Source organism: Haliotis asinina, chromosome 7, assembly GCF_037392515.1.
Source record: "Haliotis asinina isolate JCU_RB_2024 chromosome 7, JCU_Hal_asi_v2, whole genome shotgun sequence".
NCBI classification, from domain to species: Eukaryota; Metazoa; Mollusca; class Gastropoda; order Lepetellida; family Haliotidae; genus Haliotis; species Haliotis asinina.
In genome coordinates this window covers 39,555,322-39,576,513 of record NC_090286.1, presented here as the reverse complement: position 1 = coordinate 39,576,513, position 21,192 = coordinate 39,555,322, and positions in this window count along the sequence as shown.

Sequence of the window (21,192 nt, the reverse complement as noted above, 5' to 3'; positions counted from 1 at the left end):
TGATATATGCCTTGTCCTTCGTTCTCGACTAAATATACGTAGTGCGGGTGGATCTAGAGTCACGTCTTTCGTGTGGTATATTTGATTATGATGACATTGTGTTGTACGTTTGATTATGGTGAAATGGTGATGTTGAAATGGATTTGAATGTGCCAAGGGATAAGAATGTAGGTCGTTCTAAAGTGTCAGCCCATTCTGCTGCCACTAGTGAGTGAGTGAGCGAGTGAGTGAGTGAGTAACAATGGGTTCATTTCACGGCGAAGATCCCCAGGACAGGTCTTCAGAGCAATATGAGGAGGACGTGTGAATGGGGGGTTCACATGAGAGGAGGTAGGGGAGGAATAGAATCGAACCATCACAGATTACTGGTCTACACTGCATGTTTGGCGCAATCGTCGAAACCCGTATTATAATACAATTTCGTGTATCGTATTAAAATTGTTTACCTGTTCTGCCATCGCGGCGTATCGGGAATCAGTTATTGACAGTGCAAATCTATACATTTTACTTGTCATATTTGTTTAATGAGCACACTGCTTACGCAGATCATGGCCAATTATTCCTATTCATCTTCATTAAAAGAAACTTATCGTGTGAAATTTGTGTTCATAGCGATAAAATGGGAATTTGAAATATGCTTATATGTAATCAATGGGCGGGAAACAGAGTTTCAAGCCGTTCAGATCGGGTCATCGATGTATACCTGGCTCCTAACACCCATACCCTGTACGCCGCTCAAATCACGTTTCTACGTGTTAAACGGACCCTTTCATCACTTAAATGTAACTCACTGCCTTGTCTATTTTGTTCTTCTTGTTGTTGTTGTGGGGCGGTAGGGTAGCCTCGTGGTTGGAGCGTGATCTCGTCACGCTGGACCTGGGTTCAATTCTCCACATGGGTACAATGTGTGAAGCCCATTTCTGGTGTCCTCCGCCGTGATATTGCTGGGAGGTAAAACGGGTAAAACGGCGTAAAACCATACTCACTCACTCACTTTTGTCGGTGTCATTGTTGTTGGAATAAAAACATAGTCAAGTGATGATATGTCACTCACGATTAAGGAAGGTATACAGTTCGTTCATGGATTAGTGAGTAAGAGATGTTTAGCAGCAGTGTAGACTAACAACAGGTCTCAGTAATGAGCACATTTTACAGAAAACTATAATGAAAAGGAGCCCTGAGACTTTCTAACTGTGGAAATCTTGCCACACAGTCTAGTCTTGCATGGGTTTTCTAGGAATGTCTTTGATTCACGGCCTGTATCGCAGACGAGCGAACGCTTTAACACCTAGGCTACACCACCGCCCCACAACAAAAATGAAAATAGGTGGTGAGGTATAGTTAAGTGATGAAAAGATCCGTTTATCACGCAGAAACATGGGCGGCTAACAGTGTATTAGTGTTAGGAACCAGACATACATCGATGACCTGGTCTGTGGAACCCTGTTTCCTGCCCAGTGCTAAGTGTTAATAGATGAACCTCTACCACCCGAGTGTCTCCTCCGTAGCAGAAAGTGACAGGGCTAATTTAGGCAGTATAATGCTTTGCACATATCAGAGGAGGCTCGGACAGTGTGAGAACCATTGCAGACCGAAACAGAGGCAGGCAGTGTGTGACATTCAAGAGAACAGAACAGAATTGGGCATGGTTTGGTGCATCGCCGAGTCGAGCAGAGTTGCGTAGCCATTGCAGAACATGATCACTCGAACAACAGAGCAGAACTATTTAGTACCCGAACCAGGGTATTGCAGAACCAGGCAGTTCATGACCCGTCGCAGATCAGACTATTCAGAACAAGACCCATCGTTGAAGAGTGTATTCAGAACAAGACCCATCGTTGAAGAGCGTATTCAGAACAAGACCCATCGTTGAAGAGTGTATTCAGAACAAGACCCATCGTTGAAGAGTGTATTCAGAACAAGACCCATCGTTGAAGAGTGTATTGAAGGGTGTATTCAGAACATGGCCCATCGTTGAAGAGTTTATTCAGAACAAGACCCATCGTTGAAGAGTGTATTCAGAACAAGACCCATCGTTGAAGAGTGTATTGAAGGGTGTATTCAGAACAGGACCCATCGTTGAAGAGTGTATTGAAGAGTGTATTCAGAACAAGACCCATCGTTGAAGAGTGTTTTCAGAACATGGCCCATCGTTGAAGAGTAGATTCAGAAGAGGACCCATCGTTGAAGAGTGTATTGAAGAGTGTATTCAGAACATGGCCCATCGTTGAAGAGTGTATTCAGAACAAGACCCATCGTTGAAGAGTGTATTGAAGAGCGTATTCAGAACATGGCCCATCGTTGAAGAGTGTATTGAAGAGTGTATTCAGAACAGGACCTATCGTTGAAGAGTGTATTCAGAGCAGGACCCATCGTTGAAGAGCGTATTCAGAACATGACCCATCGTTGAAGAGTGTATTTAGAACAGGACCCATCGTTGAAGAGTGTATTGAAGAGCGTATTCAGAACATGGCCCATCGTTGAAGAGTGTATTGAAGAGTGTATTCAGAACAGGACCCATCGTTGAAGAGTGTATTCAGAACAGGACCCATCGTTGAAGAGTGTCTTCAGAACAGGACCCATCGGTGAAGAGTGTATTGAAGAGTGTATTCAGAACATGGCCCATCGTTGAAGAGTTTATTCAGAACAGGACCCATCGTTGAAGAGTGTATTCAGAACATGGCCCAACGTTGTAGAGTGTATTCAGAACAGGACCCATCGTTGAAGAGTGTATTCAGAACAGGACCCATCGTTGAAGAGTGTATTCAGAACAGGACCCATCGTTGAAGAGTGTATTCAGAACAGGACCCATCGTTGAAGAGTGTGTTCAGAACATGGCCCATCGCAGAGTAGTGGAGGTAATTTTGTAATCAATAACAATACTTATATTTATTGCTTGTAAAGAATGGAAACATAATTCCAGCCATCAAATTACATTACATTGGTTTCTAACGTACCATTGTACACCTGCACCTTTTATGCACTGAAGGTCCAAGATGGTGCGAAGTATCGAATATCTGCTAATAGTTACATCGGCAAACACGCTTTCCTGTATACGTAAAAGTAGGATTGAGGAGAATGGTCGTTGTTATAATCCAACACTCCCGTCATTCAATGTTCTGCTCCGTTTATCACCATGGTTGTTAAGGCTCTTCAATGGAACCTTCCCATTGTGCTGCATTTGTGCAAACTCATTCTGAGTCAGCCATTAAGAGAACATTGCCATTGGCTACATGTAGCAATGGTCGCGCCAGCGCACGCAAGAAAACGAACTCGGCAATGGGTAATTTATAAAAGTCATTCTCATGCCATTATATTCTGAATTAATATTACATGAGATCGTTATTTCTTTGACGCACCGCACATACCCGCTCTCTCATGTAAAACCGATAGCCAAGTACCTTAATAATGACTAATATGAACTTCAAATGCACCAGTATATCACAGAGAGAGAGAGAGAGAGAGAAAGAGAGAGAGAAAGAAAGAGACAGAGAGAGACAGAGAGACTCATTGTCTTTTTAACGAATTCAGGTACCTAAAGTTTGAAATTATAACAGTTTTCAAATTTTCCATTTCAAATATTGATTAAGTTCCAGATATCCCAGTTATTTCAGGACGTGCAACCGTTTTGAAGGAAAACAGATGGGATTGTATTTGAATGAAATCCCAAACAAACTGACACGGCACCGATCTTTGTTTCCTTTCTTGCGTGCATAATAAAAATGGCATCAGAGAGTACATACAAAGTTCATTTTGTCTTTATTCTGTTATAAATTGACATATTATTATACATTTTGCATTTGAGTACAACTCTATTACATCATGGTGGTACAGTCTCAAGCTGTCCTAGATTGAGGACACCTGGTCCAAAGAACCATGAGTCAGCAATTCTCAACAGCTGAAGTTGACTGAACCCGTCCTCTAGTGAGAGAGACGTCGATGAAAGGAATATGCCTACAAGCTTTACAAGTAGTAAGTATGAATACAAGTATACAGTATGAATATACCTGTATCACGCTTGTGAAGTGTATTGGATTAACGACAACTGTTACGGTTCCTCGGGGGGCGTTTCAAAGAAAATGTAAGACGTTTATCACTATTCGGACACCCACGAGATAGGCGGGGATGGGGTGACGTAAAACTAAACTCACTCACTCACGAGATAGAATGAGGTGCTGACATTCCACACGGTAAATGGCATAGTAACCTGAAAATAGGACCCGGGATCAGAGGTGAGATGGTTGTCTCAAGACTGGTTTCTTCACGTGGTAACTGCGCGCTTAGAACGTCTGCACCAAAAGAGTGCGTCAGTGAGTTTTACGCCGCACTCAGCAATATTCCAGCTATATGGCGGCGGTCTGTAAATAATCGAGTCTGGACTGGACAATCCAGTGATCAACAACATGAGCATCGATCTGCGCAATTGGAAACCGATTACATGTGTCAACCAAGTCAGCGAGCCTGACCACCCAATCCCATTAGTAGCCTCTTACAAACATAGTCGCCTTTTATGGCAAGCATGGGTTGCTGAAAGCATATTCTACCCCGGACCTTCACGGGTCTGCACCAAAACATGTGAAAGACACATACATGCTGAGTCATCGTTAAATACACCTTCAATCGGTCATGGTTCAATGCTTCAGCCATGGGAGATAGGTAGGTATTTATATTCCCGTGGGTGATCCTGGTTGTCAGTAGATTATGGGCGTTGTCACTTACAGTCTATCGCCTTGTCGAGGACGGGAAGATTGGGTGTCCCAGCTAAACATTACACACATAAAACATAAACAAACATACATAAGCGCACAGAAAAACAGAAGCGCGTATATATAGGTAGGTACACACACATGTATACACGCAGACGTAAACACGTACACACGGACACTCACAGATACAAACGAACACATATCCACACACACCACATATCCACACACACACACACACACACACACACACACACACACACATATATATATATATATATATATATATATATGTGTGTGTGTGTGTGTTCGTTTGTATCTGTGAGTGTCCGTGTGTACGTGTTTACGTCTGCGTGTATACATGTGTGTGTACCTACCTATATATACGCGCTTCTGTTTTTCTGTGCGCTTATGTATGTTTGTTTGTTTGTATATATATATGTATATATGTATGTGTGTGTATATATATATATATATATATATATATATATATATATATATATATATATATATATATATATATATATATATATATATATGTGTGTGTGTGTGTGTGTGTGTGTGTGTACACACATATATATATGTATATATATACACACATATATATATGTGTACATACATACATACATACATACATACACACATACATACACACATACACACACACATACACACACGCATTTAGATACATACACGCACACTTCCATATATACACAGAGAGAAATGTAGAGAACCTATTTGTACTTGTACACATAGACATAGACACAGACTAACAGACAACCAGATACACGCATGGTTAGACAGAAAAGTACACCGGAATAGTCTTTCTCTCTCTCTCTCACTCACACACACACACACACGCACACACACAAACGTCCTCCTCTACTCCCTGGCTCCGCCGTGTCAACTACCTGCTGTCACCATCCTTCCGCACTCAGTGAAAGAAAAGGAAGCAAGTTCGGTGCAATCTGGGAGATACGCCTTTATCAACACCGCGCTGCTTAAAATGTTTGCATATATCATCAGCCATTTATTTGTTTGCATACCACATTAAGTTTCAAAATCACTACATCTGAATCACAGATAATGAGTGTCACGATTTGTGATCATTTCGACTCTCCGTTGTCTATCACCTGATGCAACTGACTAGTGTGTAGAACAGTCACGTCTTGCTAACGTCATGCGTGATATAAATTACGTCACGATATATTACAGTGCGTATCATCTATCATTTGTTTATAAACGAATAAAATGACCTCACCATGTGTAAGTTTATATAAAACTATCAAATTTTAGGATGTCCCCATACTTTTTATTTGTAGTCTGTGATTTGTTATTTGTTAATGATGGAAACATCAATTTATAGTTTAAACATTATTTGAAACATTTATGCATCATAACAAAATTACATGAGACTTCGTGAAGGCTGGGTCTACCACCTGCCACTGAAGGTTACGTTCTGGTGTATATAACCTAGCAATCAATATTACATGAGAGTAATCGATTGACTGACGTCAGACTGATGCGGAAAATACTGCACAAACTGCAGTCAAGTTGTAGTGCCCGGTGTTTCAGCATAACCGGCGTTAGAAAAACTGAACGTGTATTCATTATTGAACGGTTTTATTATGCAAGCAATAGAAAGCCATGGAACGATACCTGCATTGCTTGCAGATCAGTCAACTGTCAAATGAAAGCATTGAAATATCATCCTTGAAAATCAATCACTCAGTGTTGGTAAAACATTGTTTTCCCGAGCGAAACTATCGCTTTGTCGCCCTCAGAAAGCCAGGTGATAAATATACAAATTATTGATAACACAAGTCAATCATCCCTTATTTGAAATTAAGAAAGGGAGCGAATGTGTCATTGTGGCATTATAAGATAAAAACACTTATTAGAACAGAAGTTTTGTGTCATAGTTTTTGCATAGCGAAAAAATGCCCCCTAAAGGATTCCAATATGGTAATCCAAAGTCACGTGATGAAATGCGCATCCGAGCCTTCTTCAAGTGAGTGAGTGAGTTTAGGTTTACGCCGCTTTGAGCAATATTCCAGAAATATCACTGCAGTGGGCAACAGAAATGCCATCTTCGAAGAAATGGTCGGTTTGCATGTGGAGTTCGAAATAGCTCCACATAAGTAAAGTATTTAAATTCACACACAGCTATATAATACCATCATTAGTTGCGGCAGGGTACACAGATCGCAGGTTCGAATCCAAGATTCTTGATTCCACTGTTATGATCAGTTAAGGTCAATGACTTAAACATCGTCCTAAAACTGAAATACTTGGGGAAAGTGAGCGAGTGAATTTGGTTTTAGGCCGCCTTTAACGATATTCCAGAAATCTCACGGCGGGGACACTGGAATTGGACTTCATACATTGTACCCATGTGGGGAATCGAACCTGGGTGTTCTGCGTGACAAGGGAACACTTTAACCTCTATACTACCCGACCGCTACTGTAGGTGAAAACAAAATTCGTTGGTCCCCGTCACATCTCGAGATATCACTGACATGAAAACAGTCAGCACTGTAGCTCACATCCAAGATGCCACATAACATACATAACACACAAAATATCGGCGCCTAAACATGTCTCAGCAGATAGCATACACACACCGATATTAATCATCTGAAGGTTTTTTTCAAACCACGGCAATATACGACGTGACGCCGGCAATCTGTGCATTTCATGGATAACAACTTCTTCATATATAATTTCTTTAAGGAACGTTTCAGAGCTAATTTTTGCTCCCTCGTCAACTATCTAGGAAAACCAGCAGGATTTGGAGATCCGATTCCGTTTCATCCAAATGTGCTACATCAGCATATAGCAAAACGCAAGATAGACTTACCCTTACTTCAATATCTAAAGGCTCAGGTGCATATAAACAGATTAAATAAGATTGGCGACAACACGCTTCCCTGTGTTACTCCTCACATGAAGCAAGATATGCCCAACACTGCAAAGTTTGCATGAAGTGATGAGTTTGTAATAGAGACAAAAGACATTTCCAATATGGCTACTGCAGCAGTCATGTTTGCAATGTGATCAAAAGGTTTAGCGCTTGTTGGAGACATAACTCTAGACGGAAACAATACTATTGATGATTCCATACTGTTTTAGGCTGCAATCACCACTTTAAGCCCGTCGATCGAGCGAAAAGACACGTGGCAACACAGTTTCGCAGCGAGATCAACCTGTTGCAGTGTAACCGGATATCACACATCTGTGTGTATCTATTAAGTCAAATTATCACTGCTGTGTGATAGCAGATATTATCGCTAACAGCTGACATTATGCAAGTCCCTCATAAATGCATATTAACATGATACACTATGTTTACAATTAACGAGGAAAATGTATTTTGTTTGCACCGAAGAGGCATCGTAAGGAAAGCATGTCTGTTTGTTTCCATATTTGTTGTAAACGTTGAAATCAAACCACTAACACTGAATTTACTTATAAGTACATTTTTTCGTTTTCCCTCACATGACGTCAATAGCATCAAAACAAACAAAACAATACTATGGACCTTGACACGTGTCATTTGGGTATATCTAGACATCAAATAACGTATTAACATTGGCATTAATTGCAATGCTCTTCCCCGTTAAGCCTCAGGAAGATCCGGGTTAGAATTGATCTTCAGCAACTCGTCCTTGTTGTGAGAGGCGACTAAAGTGATCAGGTGATCAGGTATTCTGACTTGGCTGACACATGCCATGACATCCCATTTGCGCTGATCGATGCTCATGTTGTTGATCACTGGATTGTCTGGTTCAGACTGGATTATTTACAGACCACCATATAGCAGGAATATTGATGAGTATGGCGTTAATGAGCAAATCAACCAACCCACCAAACTGTTCTCTGATATTGCTATACATATTGTGAAAACGACAAATATTTCCAGTCAAATAAAAATCCCAAAATTCCTCTCTTAGCAGGAAATATAGCCGTGTGTCGGATAGCATGATATTTAAGGTCTCACGCAATATTCCACCTTCATGACAGAGGTAACTCGTCTCCTCAGACAACCCAGGATTCGTAACTCTAACCCCGATCCTTACGATCTGGGTCACCATGACATTAAGACCCTCGGTATGGGTCATCAACTTAATGTTCTAATAATATCGAATTACCAGTTTCAAAAATAGTACGTTAAGGCTTTACAACTCTACCAGTCATGTCTCCAGTAGGTTTATATTGTAATGTATTACATAACACATTACTACAGGTAGCGAACCGGACTGTACACATTACCCCTCAGGGCAGTGAGGCAAAGTGAGGTGATATTACTTATAATGGTAAGATTATAAGTATGATGATCTCCACATAAACTGTTCTATCAAAGTATGCATTAAACATGCGTCTGGGATTGACGAAACTTTGGTTTGATGTAATGTTTACCACAATCTGTAAATTATCGATTGTGGACTGTTGGCTTGCTTCATTACGAGCGATTAAAGCATCGAGTTCTGAAACATATGTTTTGAATGGTATGAAATATTGTATTACAATCATTAATCAACAACAATAATAACAGAACACGAAACATGAACTGACGCGATCGAAATTTGGGGACGATATTTCTAATGACTTCTTTGTTAAAGGTCACATGCAACCAAAAAATCAAACATAATCAAAATACAGTTATCACTTATTCATGATATATAAAATGCATTGCTGATTAAGAAAAACAAACATATAAACGAAATTATAAGCGTTTAATTGCAAATCAAAAGTGCAATATTTTGTCCTTGGATTTACCTCCCTCGAAAGGAAGCAGCCTTCGCGATACCGAACCCAGTCAGAGCTGGTGAATGTGCACTCCAGTGTAATGAGGCCTATGCATTGGCCACTGGTTCATTTGTCGAAAAGCTTAGCCAGCTCTTTGTTTAAGGCGTATAAGCCCGATTGGTGTTAATTTCAAATTGCATGTGGTCAATGACTGAAGTTGTGCATTGCATATTCTCATTAGCAGACAGGCAGGCAGACATATAAAGGTATCAATAAACCAGATATCGAGATTTCTCTGTGACAGTATGCTTATCACAATCAAAGTGGTGTTTTTTATGCAGCTAGGAGATTGTTTAAGATTAGACTAATGCTCACGACCTCATACCCCGTGCAGGTATACTGTCAAGCAGCGCGATCCTATTCAGTGCGCATGCGTTATGACCGCAGCACAGCATAGCTGTTGAAACCACTTTTTCCCACGGCGCTGGGGGAAAATTTGTGAATTCTTTGAACACCGATTTCACCGGCCCTTTTTCATCGCGTTTTTTTTTCAACTTTATAGGCTGAATCGATTTGTTTCGGTAAGTGCATACGGAAAGGTATCAGATTCTGCAAAGTTTTGCTTTACGTTGCATGTGACCTTTAAACTCGTGTCCTTTGCTGCAAGAAGTGAATAATGGGAGACGTACGATGATGATGAAGAAGAAGAAGACGACGATGATGCTGATGATGCTGATGATGCTGATGAAGATGATGATGATGAAGTTAATGATGATGATGATGGTGATGATACGATCATCACTCGTGCTGAATTACTGCAAATCACGTTGTCATATTGTTTGCGACCCCGCGCGCGCGCGCGCGCGCGTGCGTGCGTGCGTGCGTGCGTGCGTGCGTGCGTGCGTGCGTGCGTGCGTGTGTGTGTGTGTGTGTGTGTGTGTGTGTGTGAATTAGAGTTACTCGTCCTATACATAGATTCAAATAAGTGACGTAAAATCTCTCCCCCACCGACACAAATTTGTAAAGAGTATCACTCACACGGACTTCAGCGGAAATTTAAAAGCAGAAAAGGTTCAGTTACAATCCTAATGAAGGGTAGAATATCTAGACAGAACGGACATTTATAATGCCATAACAGTGAAGCAGGCATTTCAGTAGCCGTTGATGCGTATATATTAATAAAATTCTGTGATTAGTATCTGAGAAGGCAATGCTTCGTTGCGTCCGTACAGTCGACACGAAACGCTCTTAAAATCGTCACACAGACGTCAGTAGACACAGACACAAAATACAAATTGATAAAAAAGAGCCTTTCAGCAACATCGATTCCTGGTGTCGGTTAAGTGTACTTTTTTGTTGTATAGATATTGTGTGATATGAAAGGCCGCGCAATAACGCATCCAATGGAATATTCCCAGATCTTTTTCAAGCTCTGAAGGAATTTTGTACAGCTGTTTGTACCGCAGAATGCCCTGATATTTTACAGCAGCTTTGGTTGAATCTTGTCCGAGACTCCAGTTAAGTGAAATGTTTCAACTTACTGCGCGTTTTTAACTGTTTTTTTTCTTCTTCTTTATCTTTTCTGGTTACGTAAAGAAAACTTCTGCTAACACTAAACCCTTGACCTGTATAGCCATCTAAAGCTGAAGCGAAGTTCAGGTGGTAAAGCCTGGCAAGGAGAGGTATGTTCAGCTGTAACGCCGTGCTGCACATACATGCATCAAGCATAGCTGTACTGGGTGGCGTGAACTAGAACAGCAAATAGGATAGTACTACCTCGATGGACACTGGATATAATATAGGATATAATGCTCTTGATGGGAATCAAACATGACATTCGGAGTGGCAAGCAACCAACCAGCCAACATGAGACAGAAATGATCAACCATGTTAAGCCACTAACCGTAAATATTTTTGGGGATTACAGTCAGGCCGCAGCACTACGACTGTCGCAGCACTATGACTGTCGCAGCGCTATGACTGTCGCAGCACCGTGACTGTCACAGCACTATGACTGTCGCAGCACTATGATAGATCTCTGAAACGGGACCTAGTCAAAGAAACTGGGCGAAGCGCAAAAAATGGCGAATAATTTGAGGAATACCTCTGAGAGAAATCTTTTTGGCTAGAGAAATTCTAACAGAAGTCAGCAGTCGTACCTAGCCTTATATAATTAAATTGATTGTACGTGACGAACAAGGATATGGGATGATATTCCAACGAGTGAGTGCATTTCACTCAGATACTGAATCGCCCATCGTCATGACCTTAGAAAAGAAATATGGTAAAGTGATGTTGCTATGTCAGTTACAGAAATCAATAGTTGTTCAGGAGAATCTATCTGAACTCGAAGTACGAAGTACTGAAGTACGACTTTGATATTACAATATTTGGGAATGTGTAGCATTTTAGTTTTAACTTCCCCTTCTTCCCAGGTTTAGCCCTGGTATTCAAAGACGAAATAAGGGATAACACGACATTCAGACATCTCAAATATCTGTTAATTAAAAGCTGTTACAGAGAACAAATTTGGTGCTTTGTCGTTTCGGACATCACACTGTAAAATCAACTACACTTACGAAACACAAGTGAATGTTATAAATACATAACTTTCAGTATTATTTATCTATGATTCGATGCAGCCACCTATCTATACTCGTATTTTCTTTTCAAGATAATGAGCCAAAGAAGAGTCATTCCTCTTATAATACGCGGAAAGGATCCGAATATCTGAACACTCAAGTAGTACATCAGACAGACAGATGTTATGAATAATATATGATCCAAAGGCAATACAGTATCATTTGTAATACACAGACATCTCAATCAGCTATATTTATATTTATACATTTTCCAACAAGAAACACTAAATACTTGCAGTGACGTTGGTGCAACATTCATACTAAACGACATGTTGAATACACTTTCACATTATCTACAAACCTCGTTACAAAAACTTTGCTATTTGGCGATTCATCTTCAGTGATCATTCTCCCAAATCGTTGGCGACTGAGGCAAGTTAAGGGGGCGAGGTTGACATGCATGTATATCTCACAATGAATGTATTTGCAGTGCGTGGCAACCCTTCCGACAAACGACAACACATACCCGTGACAGAGAGGTACGCCCTCTGTGTTATACTGTTAACATCGAGGATTTAATTTTGTCATTTAACAGATTTGATCATACCGTCAACAGAAAGGTTATAACTATGTCATACTGGTAAGGGAAAAGAGATTTAATTATGCGATTTTGCCTACAGGTCTGGTCATATTGTCAGCAGAGATGTTATAAGTATGCCATACTGTTATCAGAGAGTGTGTAAATATGTCACACTGGTAACAGAGTGTAATATCATGTAGTTGACAGATATTGTGTAAATATGTCATACTGGTAACAGAGTGTTATATTATGCAGTTGACAGATATTGTGTAAATATGACTTTGTCATACTGGTAACAGTGTTATTTCATGTAGTTGACAGAAATTCTGTAAAACATGTCATGAAGTTGACAGATATTGTGTAATTATGTCATATTATTGACAGATATTGTGAACATATGTTTTACTGGTAACAGCGAAGGTGAAACCATGTCATACTGTTAAAAGAGAGAGTGTAACTATGTCATATTGTTGACAGTGATGGTATAAACAGGACATGTTGTTGAGGTTGTAAATATGTCATACCGGTAACAGAGAGGCCGTTATTGACGTGTGTTGTGAAACCTAACAGCTCTCGTAACCCCATCCAACATTCATGTCAACATATTGGTACCCAAAAGCCTGCTAACACCTGCAGCATGCCAATAATCTTTAATGAACCTTAAACTCTCCTTGGTAACAGCAGAACAACATTTAAAGCAATTACTTTGTTACTTATTACTTTAAAACACCCGATTCCTAGGTAAAAAGTCATTCTCCCTAGTGAGCACTGTCGTGTCTTACTTAATTAACTAATACGTTTTACCTGCCACCCGATTGGGGTCAAGGACACTACACGATAATAAAACCTACCCCCCGTCACTGCACAATCACAATGACGACGCCAGGTGCTGGTGACATGCTCTGGCGCAGTCTGCCAATAGTTCACGATGTCCATGTAGAAACATCACTCCAACCTGGAAATGGAATGAAACATTAAATGACAGTATGGAATCCTAGAGGGGACATTGTCGCCATGTCGCATTCTCGCGCCTTGAGTAATATTTTCTGTTAGTAATGAACACGTACGTTGTCGCCCTTCTGGTTTAATAAAAACTACTATTCAATGCGAAAACGCGGCAAAAAACCTTCTCGGACTCAATACATTACATACATAATACCTATGTGCCAACGCTTGAGTTACCCCCACTCCCCCCTCTCAAAAAACAAACAAAACAAAAAAAAAAAGAAAAAAAAAGAACAAAAACAAAAAACAAAAAAACAAAACAAAAAAAAAGCAAAAAACTAGCTATTTTCATAAGAAATTAAGATCTTAACATTTGTCAGTAGTTTTGTGTGTCTTCACTCTTCTATACAACATTACACCAAACTTATATCTGAACAGAAATGCACACTGACATCTTTCACAAACATCGAAGGCAAACTAATTCCTCAAATACGTTGGTCTGGAAACATGCATGAAACATTAAACTAAAAAATATTAAATGATATCTTAGGAATATTTAACATGCTGTTCCAATAAGATTCCTAGTTCATTCAAGAAACATCAAGCCGGGAACACCCCAAATAGGCTTCACCCCACACATTGTACCCATGTGGGGAATCGAACCCGGGTGTTCGGTGTGACGAGCGGACCCTTTAGCCACTAGGCTACTTCCATTATCAATAAGTGATATACCATGTATTAAATGTTGCTTTCAAGAATGTGGCGTCTTGAGTAGACCAAAACACTCTCATCCCACCTCTGTGACTGTTAGAATGCCATTTAATAGTTATTGATTTCTTCCAGCATCTTACTCACAGTAACAGACACGCACATGCACAGATGCTGTGTGCTGAATGAGTCTCTAGGTTATTGTTTAGCAAATTCTTTGACGTCCAAGTACTCATCAAAATACGCAGCATGAGCCGGGCGTGTGTTGACTTAATGGACAATACGGCTGTAGTTACCTAGCAACAGAGCTTTATATAATAACTAATAGCTGGCATATACGGGGCACCTGTGGTTGGCAGATAAAACTGGATTGAAGTATTAATACAAATATTTGTATCTGTCCTCGACGAATGTATTCTGTATCCAGTTATACTTGAATTGGTTCAATAAAGTGTCTGTTAACTTTACATCACCAGAATATCTTTACTCTGAATTAAGAATCAACAACATTATTAAACGCGATGAGTTCTGGAGCTAAGCGCTAAATGTCAGTGTGAACTGGGTACAACGCACAGACATCACGAATATGTTCTCAAGTACTAGCATGTATTGACACTACACCAGAATTCACAGTCTATGTAGTGTTATTTGAGCACACAGTGGTATCACCGTATCATTTCATTAAAAAAAACTCAACCCAAACCAAACCAAACCAAAACAAAAACTAAACCAAAAATGGTGGTTAGTTACTCCAACGATAAAGATAGCGTTGTGACAAAACCATAACTGATTTTGGTCTGCGTGGGTATAAACCCCTCACCCGATGTCGCAGCGTTGTAGCTGCCTCTTCAATTGTCACTGGCGGAGACTCAGGATGGGTACAACAAGTGCGTTCTGAAACTGAAATTTCTCAACTCACATTACAGCGTTCTCAGCTGAAAAGCAATGATTGCGCGATAAGGTGAGACTAGCTGGCATCAAATCATGCTCAAGGCTTCATCACAATCTTGTCTCGATAACTCAACCAATCCGTGTATTGTAAATGGCACCGTGAACATATTGGTAGTTCTGTGAGAGTGCTCGCTATGTACACAATCATGTTGTGCTCGATCCGCGCACACATCCAGAACAATCCACGTGGCGGAAATAGCCGTGTGATGTTCTTAAGAAATAGTCCACCCCATTCATTCTGTTTTATCATTGTTGTTTTATCATTACCTGGTGCATCGCGCATCATTTCGGTATCCAATGGAGACAAGATATTTATTGAAGTCAATATAGGCTCAGTAAACATTGTCATTTTAAAACAGATTGTGGATGTACGTGGCAGTGTTTGATGGTGCGTCTTCAAAGTTATGACGGAAAGCAGAACTTGCAGGAATATCAATATAGTGATATTTGGATGAATATGCATGAATAGGGACTTTGATGAATTGTTCAGAAAGGATCACCTGGTGTGTTCTCACACATCGCATCCTGATGTTGGCTTAAAGGAGCTTGTGTTACAGTGTTGTTCCAGAGTTTTGTGGGGTACAGTGTTGTTTCAGCGACGATAATGTATGGTGGTAGCAAGAGAGAACCAGATACGTTGTCAACAAACAGTCATTTCAATCGTTCAAACAGCATCACATCCGTAGCTAGAACAAGCTTGTGGTGAACACAGCGTAACCGCTGCAAGGGATAGGTATGGGAGGTGGAGGGAAACAGATGAATTCCTCATCTCAAGCGTTCTAACAGCACCGGCAAATTGAAGTAGATTTGTGGGGACAATATAACTAACCACAACAAGCCCAAGGTATGGGAGGTGGGGGGGAATGCTCGCCATTAACGTTGAAGAACTGCTTCAGTACCTTTTGTGAGCGGACAATGCGCTGATTTTGTAGGGACGGCAAGGCGGACGGCAGAGGGATCGAGATAAAGTCTACTACGACTGTTATATTAAACGTTCAGACGCCCGCACCTTGTATGAGTGTGTGACACGGACGGTGACTGTAACGGGACAGCATGATGGCTGGCCGAAGGAACCAGGTATGTAAACAGTAGATTATCAACATGCATGTTCTTTTATGAGGCAGCCTTTTCAGCCGTCTTGAATATCCAGAATTACGTACCAGATAAACCATCTCTTTGAAACAGATATTAGTTTCTTCGCCAAGAAGAATATACCCAATAATTTCTGTTGGTATATCGCAACAATATGTTGGTTCACATTCAGCTTTATGCATTTGCACACTTTCGTTGTGACACCTTTAGTTCCATTCTGTCAATCCCTATCATACCAGTCATAATGAGGAGGCTGTCAGAAAAGCACACCATTTTTCAAAGTGGTAGTTCATCATGACCCTTTGCTGAAACGTTAACTCTCACTCAGCTAATCTTCTGCAGGGTCCAGCAATACTTCACATACAATAGTTAAACTAGGTGACGTTTCTGTTTATTGATATACTATAGACTAACACAGTCAGTAAACAAAACAAATCTCCGCTAAACGTCAGTTGGACAAATTCGATTATGATTCACCATAAACAACATCAACTAGGGATTATCAATATTATGCATTCTTCGTGTTTATATGTAATGATAAAGACACCATACCTACACAACATCTTCGAGCAAGGTGAGCCCAGTGAGAGTAGGCGCGAGCAAGTGAGTTTAGTTTTTAGCAATATTTCATTACAATTTCACGGTGGGGGACACCGGAAATGGACCTAACACATTGTTCCCAAGTGGAGAATCGAATCCGGATCTTGTGCCTGACGAGCAACGTTTTACCACAAGGCCGGCCCCACCGCCACCCCGAACCCAATGAGAGACTACATTGTATTTCATTTTTTAAGGCAGAACATGTAAATATCCGCATTCAGAAACGCTCTTCAAAGCACCCTGTACCAGTTTCTCTGCACAGGCCACGTCTATCTTCTTCTATCACGTCTGAGACAAAGCTAAAACAAGTTGCTTAATCAAAAAGCAAAACAATGCACTTGAATGTTTCCTTAGACAGAAAGTTTCCGACCACTGCCTCTGCGCACAGGCCGTGAAAATCAGGAAGACAACTTGAATTCAACAACGCATGCTTGTGGCACCTAAATGGACGAAGTGGTCAAATTCGCTGACTTGATTGACGCATGTCATCATAGATCGATGCCTAAGGTCTTCATCACCAGTTTTCGATCATCTGACACAGACCAGATTATTTACAGACCGCCACCCTAGAGCTGGAATATTGCTGAGTACTGCGTTAAACAAACAAACAAACAAATAAGCCATCTATGTTTATAAGATTCACATGCATGATAATTATTTCATATCAAGTTCAAAATCTTACGTTACAATGGGAATGTTAAAGTTAATCAGGTGACATTTACATCTAGCCATTGTGACACTGTCACTGGAGTTGACACAACATCGATTTGGGCGTTTCAATATCGATTCAGCTGTTATGGCATTCTTCTTTGATGTCCAGTCGCGTTGTACTTGGTTCTGAAGCAGCATGTCATCACTGTTCAACCCTATGCTTCGATAACGTTACATGTGTTGTATATTACACCGGAGTTCGAACAGAGAGAACACATCTCATGCAGGTGTTGTCAATAGGGAAACCTGGGTCGGATTCGATACATTGATTGCTAAAAAAATGAATTACAACATTCTCAATGGAAAGATCAAAGTGTTTAACGAGCCATGGCTTACATTAAATTGAGTACTTGGTCAAAGTTATCAAAGTCTGAGAACCATCTCTCCTGGAATTTTTTGCTCTTCCTTCGATTATTTAGATCTAGATATGTGTGCGTGTGAATGAGTGTGTGCAAGCGGCGCGTTTATGAATCCATAACATTAAATATGATAATGTATGTATTCGAAAAAATATTCTGGTACCTTTGAACAAAACATTCCAAAGCCATATAGAAATACAGAATATTCATTATGCTGAGGAAACATGCACGACCTTAACAAGCAACTTTAATAGTGAGCGATATATGATATATATATATATATATATATATATGTGTGTGTGTGTGTGTGTGTGTGTGTGTGTGTGTGTGTGTGTGTGTGTGTGTGTGTGCAATACTCATGGATACCCGCCGATACAGCGCTGCTAGATAGTACACCTAGGTTACTATGCGTTTACCTTGTTACCTCTTTAAATCTTTATGTTTATATGTTCGATGTATTGTCCAATGCACGTCAGTGTTATGCTATATTATCACAGCTCCCAATACATCACTAATTCCCCTTTGGGCAATAAGGAACTGATATTATCATTATCATCATTGCACGACAATTCAGTCAGTGAATACAACAGTGATGACGTCAGTGTGCATGCAGCACGTTTCGTTCAAACGAATGTTCATTGCGATATTACTGCTCTCATCCAGATCAGTTAATCAGCGCACTCAATTTCTAATCTCAACTCCCTAGGGATTATGCATCCAAAGTTCATTGTGCATACGTCATCGTAAGCTTTTGAAAGTTTAATTTCTTACAGAGCACTGAAGGAATAATACAAACTCTGTAGATGAATACCATCGGATATGGAGTGCGGAAAATTAGGAGTTCATAATCCAAGGTGTCTATGTTTCATGGCAAGAAACCTCGCAGGTGCACGGCGATTTGCCTTCCTGTGGACACATTAAACTATAAGGACTGCTTAGTTCCAGTGATACTTGTCATAACCATTATTACCCTAGTGCTTCACACGACCAGGGAAACATCATTTTGTTCAGATCTACTGAAACCTGTTATCCAGTCCGAATGCAAACTAGATAATCATCAGTACGGATAAATAACAAGATATGCTAATGTCGTACATATCTGTACTGTGACCATCATGCATTGGATGTCATAGTTGTGATTAATTACTGACAGCAGGCTGTCGCCCGGGGGACATCACAAACTGCAGGTCACCATCCGTCAATACTCATCGTGGTTGACAGTCCCAGAGTGTAAGGAGGGTTAGCACTGTTAGATGCGAGACGTTGGATTCTTTATTCAACAGAATTACCCTGTTTAATTAACACACCTTGTTATGTATGGAGTCGAGAAGATTTTCACGTTCCCTTTTCTCAGGACTTCATAGCCAAACTGGATTCAAACGAGAGTATTTCTACCAGAAATCTAAAGGTAATTCGCCTTTGTCAAATGTGAAATAGTTTATAGTGGATGGAACTACGCATCATATCAAGGGACCAAAGGCTATTTTAGTGTAAATATCAAAGATGAATGACAAATGAAAGACACTGGTGAACAATTATACCAAACCGCGTGGGTTTAATATATTCTTAAAAGGCTAAAAATAGTAAAACCCTACATGAAAATCCGAAAGGAGGCAAGTTGTTTCAAAAGACTTACGACTCAATGCTGGACATAAGTTTAGGAGATAAACATCACGTGTTGGCCAATTTCTGGGTGTTCTTGAGTATTTGAAGCACGGGAATTCATTTGGAACGGACGGTTAAAGCATATGACATTTGAGATGTAAACACGTTCAAGCTTCCTAAAACGTGCTTTCATAACAGGTTTTAAGCGTTTTCAGCAAAAGTTGTAATTCATCGTGATATGATGTCCCGTTGAAGCAGTCAAGGAGAGACAGGTTTACTCTCAGGGTTCTCTTTAAACGTTAGAGAAGATGATGTTTAATTCCATCAGTGTCATAACAGTGTATGAAAATGCGTGGAATACAGTTGTAACATATGCATGCTATTATACCTTCGCATGTACAACAAGGCCGACCATTGACATGTACCATCATGGCATGACAAACGCTATTCCCTCGAATTCACATCACCAGCAATGTACATTGATAAATTAAATGTGCTTCCAGATAAAGACTATTTCCTCATAAGCTTCTTCGACTGTTTGCGGAACCAAAAACAGAATGGTGGCACCTCGAAAATTTCCCTCGGAAATAGTGTGACCAGTTTCAAAATGCCTTTAATACCATCTGCCTATTTTGATCACACCTTCACTAAAGTGGTTGCCGTGAGGTCGTCTATCATTGAAAACACCGCTGTATTAGTTAGATGCCTTCTATATTGATTAATTCCCGAAGTGCTGGAAGGTCAATATCGAGAAACACGTCATCATTAGGTTGAGTTTCATGAGGCGCCGTGGGCAAGATATGATTCAGCTCGGTTGCCCGCCACCTTTTCTGTGTATGTCATTATAAGTTCTCATGTCTTTTGAATTGAAATTACCCTTTTTCCAACTCAAGAAAGACGATAAATCGTTCCACATACATAATGGATACTTTGCAAGCATAGTGAGGGCGAAACAATATAACATGTCAGAGCGGACGAATGCACAGTTTCCACTATTCTCAGAAGCAGATTCATTCGGTGTAGTGGACAAAATAGCTGTGAAAATTTTTAATGACACCAGGTGTTCGCGGAAAGGGTAAGCATGTGTCGGCTGCTGCATTATATCTGATCCCATCTGTTTATGAGTTTGGGGAAAACATTTTCATTTCATCGCGTTTAAGTCGTTGGGAAGTATTATATCAAACGTCACCATGGTGACCAACTGCAGAAAGCGAGGTGGATATCGATATGAAATCGATAAGCATGACAGGCGTCTCTTCGGGAAAATATCAGCATATCACATTACGGGTAATTAGAAAAGAACTGAACGTCTGTTCATTGATTGTAAACTTGTTTTGTCTATGGTCGATAAAAGACATGATATATACTTTTTCCTATCATGATCCGTGGCATCATTCCTGTACATAATACCCTAAACACAACTTCTGGCGTTCTGGCTGACATGAAAATATACTTTAGAACTAAAACCACATTGACATATTGAAAAACAAATATTCATATTTTTAAAGAGAAGGTTGGATTCGTTCGAGAATGCTTGATAAAGGCTATTTTTCACTACCGACGCAAATTTCGAGGTTACTCGTGACAAATTTCCAACGCCAGGGCAG